The 14,010-nt window shown below is 42.0% G+C and overlaps 1 long non-coding RNA gene across 1 annotated transcript in view; it reads right to left on the bottom strand.

Annotated features, from left to right (window-relative positions):
• Positions 1-3,013: 3,013 nt before the first annotated feature.
• Positions 3,014-14,010, bottom strand: part of LOC146442256 (uncharacterized) — a 57,218-nt gene continuing 46,221 nt past the window's right edge. Inside the window, exon 4 of the long non-coding RNA XR_014849575.1 lies at positions 3,014-3,235. This is a non-coding gene — a long non-coding RNA (uncharacterized LOC146442256). The remainder of the gene's footprint in view (positions 3,236-14,010) is intronic.

The raw sequence follows: 14,010 nt of genomic DNA, 5'->3' as shown, positions 1-14,010 counted from the left end.
TTCCAGATAAATAGCCTCTTTTTAAACTGACCTCGCACATTTATCACAGAAACTTGGACAAATCCAAAAATTTCCTCCATGGTTTTGTGATCATATTCCTGCATGCTGAGCAATATAGCATCAGACGAGAGTTCAAGATCCAAGAGCATAAACTGCCATAAGTATCTTTAAAGTGGCACAACATAAATTTCTCACACACCTTTTAGAATATTTCCCCAAGTGTCTCTAAAGGGGAACAGGAAGACATCCTGAGCTGAACAGCCTTAAGCAAAAATTTTTCAAAAGAGTAGGCTGGCAGCCTGGGAACAGTACTGAACTTCAGCATTCCCCTTAACCCAGAGGAACCTTCTGGAAAGCAAATGAGTGATTCTAGTAAAACTTTTCCCAACTTGCCCTTACAAGTAAGAAGAAAAGACAGCGAGATAGGTCCAGATCAATTTATTCTGCAAAACACCTTGAAAAAGCCCAGAAGCATACAGAGGCCAGGAACTCCCCCATTTTGCTTTGAAATTATCCTTTTTTCCCCCAGAAATCTCAGATCTGATCAGTCAGCTCATGAAGAATCAAATAAGCCAAATTTAGTCAGCCTTCTTCTGCCTACTTAAAAAAGAGGTACAAAGTTGCAGGAGGAGTACAACCTTCCCATGCCTGTGACCAGACCTGGGAAAGGATCCCATCTGCAGTTATGAGTGCAGTCCATTGCCTTGTCCCAAGGCAGCTCCAAGATGGCTATTAAGTAATTCCAGCAATGATAAGCAGCTCCTGATTGCTTTTCAGATGATTTTACAGACACGCTGCTTGCTAGGAAGGAGCTGTCAGCTATTAAACCACGGGCCACCCAGGCCTTGCTGGATGGTAACCATTGTCTGTCACTGCTGGCTCATCTCTTCGTCCTAGATGATTTAGATTTGAGCTGTGCATCAGGCCCCACACTCTTGCTCTGCTCGTGGCACTCAGTTCCTGCTTCCCAGCTGGCTGCAGCTCTCACCATTACAGCACACACTGTCAGGCTTTCCTTACCTTAGCCATCCTGTTCACCTCTGAAGCATAGCAATATCTCTTCAGCCTATTTATGAAGGGAATAATTCATAAAGGGCTCAGCATTCTTCCCATCAAAAGATTTCAGAACAGAAGGCTAACCCCAAATCATTATTTTGAAACAAACATCCTCTTTCCCCTATTTTATTGCCAAGTCTGTTGTTTCCTGATGTAATTTTTAAGAGGAGGAATGTGCAACTCATCCCAGAACACATCTCTGTGCTCAAAAGAGAGAGGGAGCTATTAACCAGTGCAGTGAATCAAAACTAATAAACACATCATTGTACCTAACATTTATGGAAAGGCCTCCTGTTGGAGGGAAAATCAGTGGCCAGTTCAACACATATTCTTCTCTTTTTAAGGAAAAATTATACTCTCAGGGGTTTCAAAAGTCGCTTTTTAGAGCCAGGTTCTAAATTTCTGAAACCTAAGATGTATTATGGGAACTTATAACATTACTATATTTAGTGGGCGTTTTATTGTCCATACAAGCCATGCTATTAAAGAAAATATTTCTTTCCTAAGCTATATATATGTATATGTGTGTGCGTGTGTGTGTCTGCTCTTGAAGAATTTCACATGGTCAGCAAAAGAGCTTTGTGTTTTATTTTTAAATGAATATAAATGCTCACTAGATCCTACACTAGATGCAAAAGAAAGCAGAAATGGACAAAGCATTTGTGACTGCAAGCAGCCAAAACATTTTGCAATCTGAGTACCAGCAAGAATTGGTCATATCCCTTATAAAAAAGTTATTGTTAGTTTTTGCCCACACACCAAGAAAATGTTTCAAAGGTCTGTGTCTCTTCAGACTTCTAACTCAGAAAATAAAGGTGGTTTTCACCAAAAAACTCAAGCAGATATGTTCACATTTTAAATGAGAGAAAAAAAAGCACGAGAACAAAAGTAATGTTTCTGCATGAGCACGTGATTCCCTCTGTTAACAGTCAGCACTGAACAAAATAACAGCCTGGGTCTGCAGGAACTAGAGAGTTGGGAAATGCTAAAAGTGCAGCCTGCAGAAAGCTGAGATGACATCTGCCCAGCAATACAGCGTATGAGGTGGTGAAAGGAGTGTGCCCAGCCACATCCTCCAACACAGACACTGAAATGTTTACCCAAAATTCCTAGTTAAAATACTGGGAGGTGAGCGGTGCATTCCTTTTTTTCCTCTTTTACCAGTAACCTGGGAGGTTAGCTATGCAAAGGTAGCTCTCACAGCCATCTCAGTAGCAGACTTGCTCAGTAGCAGCATGAAGGGAATATGGAAGGAAGCTGTTGCCACAAAAGTGGCATATATCCATTTACCGTGCACTCAGCCCCAGCTGCTGAGGAGCAAAGCAATGTTTGCCAATAATTACTGTTTTCAACCAGTCATCTTCCTAGTACTGAGAGAGACCTCAAAAGTTGAAAACTGTTGATCTGGCATCACATTCAACCTCAAAAGAGAATAAAAATCTTGAAGGTTTTTTGCTTTACTCTTTTTTTCTGCGCCTGAAATGTAGTCTCCTCTTTAAAGGAGGAGAGTGGCAAGTCATATCTCTTGTAAACTTTCCTACTTTGTGTAAACCCTCACGTTGTCTTATCTTACCAGAGGATCTGTTGCACAACCACCACTCACAAAAGAAATCACAAGGTCACAAAAATCTTATGATCTGTCTGTGGTGAAATTTCAACCAACAACAATGAAAGTCCCTTCAGTGCTGATTACACTGACCTGATTTCTTACAGAGGTTTCAGCAAAGCTCCATTCTAAAAGGACAGAAAAATGTGCCTGATAGCGCTACCATCATATAGACCTATTTAAGGTGTTCTGGTGAGCGCTCCTCATCTGCTCAGCCAACCACAAAACCCAGTGTCTTACAGGTTGAGCCACGTAAGAAGAGAAGCTGGTGCTGGGCTTAGAGAGTTCTGTACAAGAAAGAGCTGTTTACCAGAGGAAAGTCAGGGCGCACCAGAGAGACAGCTCTTCTGATGGATCTTCTTTTACTCACCAGCTCATCCTGGAAGTCCTCTCTCTTCTGCCATTGCCAGCTCAGCTGCAGGTCATGCTGTGTACACTTTTTTCTTGTCCGTGTTATGGCACTGCATCTTACCTGTCCACACACAGGTGTGCACCCAAATTGCTGGCTGCGGCTCTTCTGCCATGGCATTCAAACTGCTCAGCCTTGTAGTTGCCTTTGGAAGCCTTGCAGTCCTGAAAAACAAACAAACAAACAAACAGAAAACAACTCTTCTGCAGCCATCAGAAATGGAAGGCCAAAGTTAAATCTGTCTTTCATAACGAGATTTAATCCAATTTATTGCTGAACTTAATGTGAAACTGAAGATATACTACAGCTTAGAAGGAATATCAGCCATATCTCAGACAGAACAGTCCTTGAATATAAAGGCGAGGGCGAGGTGGACAAGCAGAGCTGGGTTTATTATTCAAACTTTTTGAGCTTGAAATTCTGGGCTAGAAATCTCATGAAAACATTATTTATTGGAAGATTTCTAATACTTCCTCCTTCTTCTGGGGCTGGAAGTACCGCAAGAACTACATTTCTGTGGTATTTTGGTATTTCCACTTGTGGTCCCAGCTGGAACTAAGAAGGGAAGAGGCACACACACTTGGAAATGGTGGGGTTTTGGTCATCTGCATTTTTTTGGAATCACAGGAAAGGTTTCTTCTAGATCCACTTTGAGGCAACATATTTGGGGAGATATTTGCATTCTAGCAGATGCTACATAAAGTTATGACTTTCCAGATACATAAAATCTGTACTTTAGGTTGGAATTTTATGAAAAATGCCTCTCTGGCTTACTGGTTTATATGAACTCTACATAGTTCTGCAGCATAAGAATTTCACTGTGTCAGTCATGCATAATAATAATATAACAATCCAAAATAATAATGTAATAAATCCACTCACTAGTCATCATGGGCCAAACTCTGGCAACCCTTTGTGAAAATGTGCTGCAAACACGTGTACAAAATGTCTCTTAGCTCAGTCCCACTGGCCTCAAGCCAAGAAGTTATCTAACGGCAAATCAACAGACAAGTGTCACCAGAAATGTCTCATAGCTAAAAAGCTCTGCTGTGAGCATAAGTTATTCCATTTCAGATGTGGAAAGGTTTAATTGGGTTCTATGCAATTAACAAACCTCAATTATGAGTAATTTGTTAGTCATGCTTACTTTTGGCTAAGCCTTGCTTTTTTCCTTCTCTCAGCTTTCCCTCTTCAAACACCTGCAAGTAGATGCACAGGGGGGATTCTGGCCAGAACTCTGATAAAATGTCTCATTGGTACAGATTTTAATTGTTTCTATGAAAACATCTGCTCTCCTTAGAGAATGTGCCCATGGGCAAAGCCATTTTCACTTCTAACAAGGGCCCGAGGAGCTGCACTGACAAAAATTACCTACTGGAAACAGTGATTCAGCGTGTCTCCAACCCAGCCTGGTGCTGCTCCCCATTTTGCTGACCTGGTCAACCCTGCATCTGTGCTGGGCGGGTCTTGGTCACCTCTGGTGGAGAAATAGCCTGGTCTGCCCCTCATTTGGACATAATAACAGTAGGGGCAGAAGTCCAAACCAGGGTAGATGCTTCTGAATCACCTGGTGGAGTATACCTCCATGGTCTGGTGAATACCCTGCTTCCACTGGGACTGTAACTTGTGCTTTCCCTCCAGCTCTCCTATTACACGGTGCATATCTTGAACCATCATTTACCTCCTCTAATTTTAACCATATCAGCTTTCTAAATACAGGCCTGGCTCATCTTACTGCTCAACAAATGTCTTTTGAATCAACAGAGGATGAATTTTACCCATTTGCTTCAATCTATATATGAAGATAATTGCTAAGAAAACTAGAAACAAGGCAATTTTGACAATGAAGAAATAATTCTGAGACTAAAAGGCAGGGTTTGCTGGAGAAAAGGTCTTACAGATGCTGATTGTGTTCATGCTGGGACAAAGAACAGCATTTCCTCCCAACATAAACTCACATTATTCACTCTCCATAGTCAACTGTCCTGCAGGCTAGGTAAACTTGTGTTCCTCTGCACTGCTCTTCTGCAAAGTGGTGCTCTTTGAATGAACGGAGTTTTACCCCAACTTCAGTAAAGCAGGGCTCAGAGACCTCAAGCAAATGGGCAAAATGTTAGTCCAGAGATGGAAGCAGTGCAGCATGACCAGAGGTATTCCTGTTTAGCAGAGGTTTGGAGGCAGGTTAACACAGCAATATTATTGTCAGGCCCACACTTAAGTTGATTGCAAATATCTGTGTTGATAAGCACTAACTTGGGTGCCTCTGCTCAACTCTCCTTTGCTCACATGGCTGGACAGCCAGTGTGCCATTACAGTCTGCAGCCTCACCCTAGCAGAGGGAGCTGGTTGGAAGGAAGCAGTACCAGGTCTGATGGTGTTAAAACATAACCAAGGGAATGCCATACTGAGATCTAAAATGCAGGACAGAAAAGAGAAACCTGTTGTTGGGCTTCTGAGCTTCTCTGCAAGGCTCTGCTCTATTCTGCTGAACTACCTCTTGAGACACATTTGATGAGGCTGCCTACAGATTTGGACATCTGCTCTAGCTGCTTTTATTCCCTCTGATCTCTTCCATCGCCTCTTCACTACATGCTCTTTCTGGCAGTTAATATCTTCCCCTTTATGTCGAGTAGGTACACAGGACACTAGTGAAAACAGGTCTTCACTACTGAAAGAAACAGGTTCTGCCATAGATCAAAATTTAATTTATTTCAGACTCTCCAGTCTGAGGCCAACATCATGGAAGTCTGAAGTTCTTTTTCCTCAAGGACATAACAGAGAAGGACAGGTTACCTGGACCTTAAAAGCCAAAACCTTACTAGGTTTTACACAAAAGTAAATTTAACCTTTAATGGAAAAACATCTGAAGATTTTGTTCCTTATAGACCAGTTATTTCCAATCAAAAAGGAAGTCTGTCACAAAAATGCACAGTTACCAAAAACTCTCAGAAATATTTAAAACTCTTATGAACATAACCAGAGAGTAATTAAGCTTTGGAAAAGAACTCTCTGCAGCAACAGTGGTTATGTGCTATGTCCTCATTTGCTCGGGTGAAAACTAAAATCTAAGAAGAGAACTTGCAGATTTAATGTAAAATAACAGCCAGGGAATATAAATAAAATGTAATATAGCAAAGGGGGAATAATTATTTTGTGGATTTATGACACCTGTTTCCCTGTTCCATATTCAGGACTGCTAAGGGAAAAGAAAAAGGTACTCACAGAGGTGAAAAGTTCTAATAATTTTTGTTATTATTATTTTTCAATTAATTTCTAAATATATGCTTACCACACACTTCTTTATAAAGAAAAAAAAAACCACTGAGCTATAAATAATATTTCCTCTCCTGGGAGTTATTCTGAGCTGCAAATTTTTTGCTGTTGTCAGAAATGGAAAAACCCAGAAAATATGCTGGTTTGGATTAGTTTTAGTCTAGGATCTTGCTTTTAATTAGAGCCTTTTAAAATACTGATAGTGGTCTTGCAAAAAAAAAAAAAAAGCCAAAACCCATTCCGAATTAAATAATTAAATCTTATCAAGGATGTCAAGGACACCAAGAAGGGCCTCTTCAGATACATCAATAACAACAGAAGAACAAATGTGGGACCATTACTAAATGGAGGGGGAACCCTGATAACTGAGGATGCAGAGAAGGCAGAGTTACCAAACACCTTCTTTGCACCAATCTTCACTGACAAGTGAAGCCCTCAGGGATTTCTGACCCAGAAGACCAGACTAAAAGCTTGTTGGAAGGAAGACCTTTCCTTGGTCAGGGAGGACTGGCTTAGAAAACACCTAGGCAAACCTGACATCCACTAGGCCATGGGTCCTGAGGAAGTGCATCCACAACTGCTGAGAGCTGGTGGATGCCACAGCAAGGTCATTCACGATCATCTTTGAAAGGTTGTGGAGATCAGGAGAGGTGCCTGAGGACTGGAAGAAAGCAAATGTCACCCCTGTCTTCCAAAAGGGTAAGAAGGAAGACACAGGGAACTACCAGTCAGGCAGCCTCACCTCAATCCCCAGAAAGGTGATGGAGTGCCTTATTCTGGAGGCCATGTCTATCCACCTGGATTACAAGAAGGTGATCAGGAGTATTCAGCATGGATTCACTAAAGGTAAATCATGCTTGACCAACCTGATTGCCTTCTATGATGAAGCAACTGCCTGGATGGATGGGGGGAAAGCAGGGGATATTGTCTAGCTTGACTTCAGCAAGGCATTCAATGCTGTCTCTCACAACATCTTCATAGGCAAACTCAGGAAGTGTGGACTAGGTGAGCAGACAGAGAGGTGAACTGAGAACTGGCTGAACAGCAGATCCTAGAGCGTTGTAATCAGTGGCACAGGAAGTCACTGGTGGTGTCCCCCAGGGTTCAGTACTGGGCCCAGTATTGTTTAAATTTTCATCAATAACTTGGATGAAGGGGCAGATGCCTCCTCAGCAAGTTCCCTGATGACACAAAGCTGAGAGGAGTGGCTGATAGATACCCCAGGGTGCTGTGCAGCCCTTCAGAAGGACCTCGACAGGTTGGAGAGATGGACAGAGAGGAACCTTCTGAAATTCAACAAAGGCAAATGCAGGTCCTGCACCTGGGGAGGAATAACCCCAGGCACCAGAACAGGCCAGGGGCCAACCTGCTGGAAAACAGCTCTGTGGAGAAGGACCTGGGGGTCCTGGTGGACAACAAAGAACGACAAAGGTATTCTGGGGTGCATTAGGAAGAGCATTAGCAGCAGGTTTAGGGAGATCATCCTGTCCCTCTGCTCAGCCATAGTGAGGCCACATCTGGAGTGCTCTGTCCAGTTCTGGGCTCCTCAGGACAAGAGAGAGATGGAGCTCCTGGAGAGGGTCCAGAGGAGGGCAACAAAAATGACAAGGGGACTGGAGCACCTCTCCTACCAGGAAAGGCTGAGGGAGCTGGGCCTGTTCAGAGATGACTAAAAGGGGACCTCATCAATGTCTATCAGTATCTGAAAGGAGGGTGTCAAGAGGATGGAGTCAGGCTCTCTCAGTGGTGCCAAGCAATAGGACAACAGGTGATGGGCAGAAACTGGTGCACAGAAATTTCCACCTGAACATGAGGAAGAACTTCTTTGCTGTGCAAGTGACTGAGCACTGGAACAGATTGCCCAGAGAGGGTGCAGAGTCTCGCTCACTGGAAATATTCAAGAATGATCTGACACAATCCTGTACCATGTGCTCTGGGATGACCCTGTTTAAACAGGGAGGTTGGACCAGATGACCTACTGTGGTCTGTTCCAACCTGACCCATTCTGTGATTCTGTGATTCTCTCTCTCAGGTACATTCAGGTAGGTACATAAGCTTCTATACCGATTACCATACACGTGCTAAAGAGATTAACAGTTTCTGCCTTATTGTCTCTTCCATCCAATTTCCCTCTGAGTGTTCTCTAAGTACAGTGTCTCATATCACAGCAAGTCAAATACTGTTATAATCACTCCACCTCCACTGCCAGTGGTGACCCTGGTACCGGCAGGCTGCCCACTTAACACTATTACAGTTAGTGATGGGTGAGCTCCCGGTCGGCAGCGATAAACCCCTGAGACCTTTCCCTGCCTCCCAAGGAATGCAGCAGGGTCATGGCTTGAGTGGCCTCAGATATCACAGAGATGGGCACCCTGAAAAGGCTTGTCAATAAATAAAGCCATGAGTTTTGGTGCTTAATTAAACTCGAGGGACAAAATCCTCCCTTCACTAACAAGCAGGGAAGATGGATAACTGCTCTATTTGTGAATGCAGGAAAAATGCCATACTTATAAATCGGCCTATCAAATTCACACTAGGCCAGTGATTTTTTCAATGTTTCTGAGCCCCTGTGCTGTATCTTTAATGCACGATGCCGTTGTTGCAAAAGCAAACAGGTTTTCAGAACAGATGCCAGGGGAAGATAGATAGCAGGACACAAGGACTCTAGACTGTATTTGCTGCCCAAATACTTGCCCCTGAACTCCCAATAGTCAAGTAACTTTGTAAATTACTTTAACCTTTGCTTCTCAGAAAACACACTTTACTTTGATCTTTGAACCGTGATCAATAGAAGGTGCAGAATGGCAGGGAAGAATTTTTCAGCTCAGGGGGAAACAATGTGGTTCAAAATGCTCAAATAGCCTTAAAAAGCTCCCCATAGAATGTGTCCGGAAATTGCTGACCAGTTATTTGCTTTTTCCTGGTGGTTTAAAATAGTATCACAAATTCAGTTTCCCATCTTCATTCTGTGGGATAAGAACAAGACATGTATATTACAAGGACATTTGTAATTCTGTAGCAGCAGAATTTGCTTGAACCCAGACTGAACTTGATCCCCTGTCCTACAGCTACAATAAAGTGGATGCAGGTGCTATATGACTACACTGTCTATCACATTTTTCCAAAAGCTCCTACACAAGAATAAAGACCATTTAACAAACAGCTACATCAGCTGAACAGCTTCCAAGATGAGTTGGTCTACCACAGGAAAAATGTACTTTTTGCAACAGAAATAGCAGCATTTCACAGTCACTCAGGGAGGTTATTTTCAAGAATAAGAGCCACAGGCATGTGTACAAATTAACTGGTAATAAACATTCTGACTTTGGTTACAGTCACTGGGCCAAATTCTGTTTGACACTATATCTGAATCATCTTCAGAGTGGTTTCCTGCTATCCTGAATATTATTGCCTACATCCACAGGTGGATTAAACTGATGCAGTTCATTTTATTCTAATGTCAAACTCGTACTACAGTAGTGGGTTACATAACTAGTTCATTTATTTTTCTCCATTAAAACACCATGTTGGCCATATTCCTTGCTTAACCATGTTGAAGAGCCCTCAGGTTTGCATCCAGTGAAAGCCACTCAAAGATGCTACAGCACCTTATCTGTTTGTCACTCTGAGGCTGAGTCCAATGATCATTATCTCACCCCTGCCCAGCAGCCAGAGGAGTTCAAAGGTGCTGTTACAGCCCAGGAAGAGAAGACAGCACGGGATGGTGTCTTCTGAGTACACATTATCACATTTACAAACAATTAGTTCTTAGTGCCACACCAAGAGTCAAGACCTTGCTGCAGGTGCTTGGACATCTGCTGCCTGTATTGTTACTTCCTATCTAATCCACCAGGCAGGTATGGAGGAAATGAAGAGCTCCAGTATTTACTTCAAATCAAGCAACAGAGAGCTGAAAGGAAATATTTTGGCTCCAGCTGGACCCTTGTGATGGACAGCAGAATACACTGAAGGATAGAGAACATAAATTGCATCCATGATCCAAATGAACTCACTCTCTTTGTTTATAACCCAGTGTTGGGCACTCCTCTCAAACATCTGCCTGGATTCTACCAGAATATCATATCAGTATTTAGTTCTCTCAGTCCACAGTGGAAGGCAGCTCTCTCCAATCTGACCTGCTGTAAACAATAGTCCAGCTCCACAGCAAAGCTGACCCAGATGACTGCCAGCAGTCCCTTCCAGAAAACAGTTCTGTGATTCAGAAATAATTGACAGATAACCCTTGTTTGGCTTTAGGTTGTGTGTCCTCTGATCAATTCCTTTATGTAGTCCTTTAATTGCTTATAATTGCTTATAAATCAACAAAACATTTTCTTAAAGTCAGTGCAAAGACATGGCCCTTTCTGGCAATGTATTACAACAATTTTTTCAGAGCTATCAGAAGGCTTTGATATCACAAATATTAAATTAATCATATGTTATTATGGATATTAAAATATTATTGATTCACAAAAAGATTCAGTGGAGTGGTACAGAACATCCTGTTCTTCCCAAATCAAATGTTTGAGCTTCAAGAACAGATGCCCCTGTCTCTATGTGCCTTAATTTTAAGACATCTTGGACCTGTGAATTTCTAGCACTGTCATTCTTATTGCCTCTTTTTTGTTATTGTTGTTGTTATAGACTCTATATGAAATAAGGTTTTAAAGTGCTGTCTTTTTCAGACCGTGAAGTATGTGAGAACAACCTTCCACCATGGGACAGCAGTCCTTGCTGCAGTCAGTTCATTCTAGTGCGCTAATAATATGGCAATTTGTACAAATGGAAATAATGGGCAGCTCACTCAAAGTATTATTCCTATAAGATCTGTGCATGGGAGCTTGTCTGCAAGCAGCAAATTCAGAAAGGTACTGTACAGATCTGTAAGTAACATGTTCAATATCCCAGCCTGCTGCTGAGGAGATGCATATTCTAACTTTTTTTTTAGTCCAACCATCATGTCATCTCACCGCTTTTTCCTTAGGCAAATCAAGTTCCCTGTTTTACAATGTCCTGGCAGACATTCCTCTCAGATCAGTCTAACAATATCATCCCCATGTCAGGGTGAAATGTCATTAAGGATGAAACATGAGTTCCCAGCATAACATTTTCCACTCTCTTTCTTCATGCTGTAGTTCTTTCAAACATGCTCTCATGGCCATGAAAGGTATCTTTGTCAATGAGATAGGAGCTACTAAGCTCCTCTGACATTTCAACTTTTCAGTCCTCTAAAGCATTGTCTCACTTTGGATATCTCTAGACCATCTCTATATCTGTTTTTTATGTAGTGTCTAAGATGATGCTTCACTAAAGCACTGTACAGCTTGTGACTGGTGTGCCCTTAGAAAATGAGTACATAGGCAAACCATAAGCATTAAATATTACACCCATAATGTAGTATTAGTTGTTCACAAAGCTTTAAGTGGCTCTCTGAAGGTTCTTACACTTCTTGGCTCTTATACTTCCAAGTATTTTCAGATGAGACTGTTCTACTAACTGGTTTCATATGACAGCTTCAAGGTATATGCAGTTTTGTGCTGTTACGTTTAAAAACTTCACACACTACTTGGTTTTAAAAGTAACACCTAGTCTACTGTTTCCTGCTTAGGCCTTTTTCCTCTTTTTTTACTGTCTTTACCTTCTATGTAGAAATAAACACAGATTCTTCCTTCTGTGCCCTATGACTGCAGAAAAAAAATGGCACTACATCCCAGCTGAGACCAAAGATTCCTCTGCCAGCCATCTTTCCTTGTAGAAGTTGACATGCCAGAAAGTTTGAAGGCAGAGCCAAAAAGAAAAGGTCTGGTTTGGCTGGCATGACTAGAATGCATGCCAAGTCATTGAGGTGACTGTACACATATAGAAAAATAAATACATAAAATGATATATAGGGTCACTTTGACCACTGCAAAAGCATGCCAAAACATTGTCACTGTCTTGGCTCCGCTGTTTTAATGGGTTTTGCAGCCCAGCCAAAACCAGGCTCTCCATTAGCAGCTTCATTCACTTGCTCTTCTCTGCACAGGCAGAGCAACAGAGCCATTCAAACCCCAGGTGCTCAGCACAGCAAACTCCTTGTTTGGAACGAACAGGGGTTCTGTTTTGAATCCCTCTGCTTACACTTTCTGGTTTTCTCATTTTTAATGAGAAATAAGATAGCAATGAACCTCCCGATCCCTGGAAAACTCAGAAAGGGGTGCCGTTAGGAATGTCTCTGAGGTCAGCTGTGTGCTAGCGCTTTCCTTTTAGAAACTCAGTCTCTTCCTGAGAGAAATCTTCACTCCAGTTACTTATTCCTTCTGGTTCAAAAGTCCCATGCAGACATTTGAATTTGCTTTCCCGGCTTCCCTGACACTACCACCTTTCCTCCTCTGCTTTTCAAGGAAGGCACATGCCGGGCACAGTGACATTTTCCTTCTTACTGAAGCCACCAGGTACTAGAATGATAAAAGATAACATGAGAGTGACACAATATATGGTGCAATGCAGCAATAGGAACACCTCACTTTGTTCCCACAGGACTAATCTGATGAATATTCTGCCAGCCGACTTCTGCAAATGTAGTCAGTGAGCAACCCACCAGGTCAGGGAAAAGCAGCTGCCTCATGCCTTACCTACAATGTTCAGCTCTGCTGAACAAAAATGGTTATATGCCCCCACTTGCTGTCTAAAGAGGACTTTTACAAATTTTGCTGTAGTGTATTGGGCTCTGACAAGCTGGAAAACCAGAAAAATGTCTCAGCTTCTGACTATATGCAGATTACACCAATGAACTCCTACTGTGTAAAACGTAGGGATGGGAATATCTCCTCAGGCAAAGCTTCACAGATATTAGTTTAGCAGGAACTAGAAACACGGTAAATCCCAATGGACCTCCTAATTGCCTTGCATGCTGTTTCTAAGTGCACATCTGGTATTCAAGAGCTGTGTTTCTGTGTTAAATACCTGTGGCCGGGTACACCTGAGTCCTTTTTTGGATGTTGAAGAGCATGATACTGGTACTTGGAGAACATGTACTATGTTTTTTAATGACAACCTCAGCAAAAGACATATAATTTTTCACTTATTTCCATTCAAGTTATCATCCCAGTCCAGTCTTAGTATTTTTCTTGCTGTATCACCTTTCTTGCTTATACCAGACTGATGGACTTTAGGAGCAGAAGAGTTTGCCATCTAACTTCTTTCCTAGCATAAAGTTTTCAGGAATTAATTCCTTTTTCATATTGAGTTGAGCTCCTGAGTTCTTGAACCTTTGAGTGTGCTTTTAAAAGGACACCCAGTCTTAACGAAAACATCAGGATTTTCAAAGGTGGAGGTTCCATCAACACCTTTAACAAACTTCTTTCAGTAGAAAATTATCTTCACTACAAAGTTCTAGAATTTCTAATTTTGCTTTTAAATAATTGGCTGTTTTTCTAACTATTTCAGTCATCATACCTCTGTAGTACTTGTAATTTTATGTGCATATGCTTGAGAAAGGTTTCACCTCATCTGGCTGTACCCATCTAGGAGCTGGACTTCTAGCCCAGAATGGCTCTACAGTAGTCCTGGTGGAGGACCAGTGTATCCAAAGTTCAACTCATCCCACCTCCTCTGCAGACCCATCTTAATGCAAGAATGACTCCTTTCCACATGTCTCTATTCCACATGTTCTTAGCCTAACAAG

Source organism: Lichenostomus cassidix, chromosome 2 (assembly GCF_008360975.1).
Source record: "Lichenostomus cassidix isolate B80296 chromosome 2, HeHo_3.0, whole genome shotgun sequence".
Lineage (NCBI taxonomy): Eukaryota > Metazoa > Chordata > Aves > Passeriformes > Meliphagidae > Lichenostomus > Lichenostomus cassidix.
Note: the sequence above shows the minus strand (reverse complement) of the source record. Positions and strands in the feature narration are given on the sequence as shown.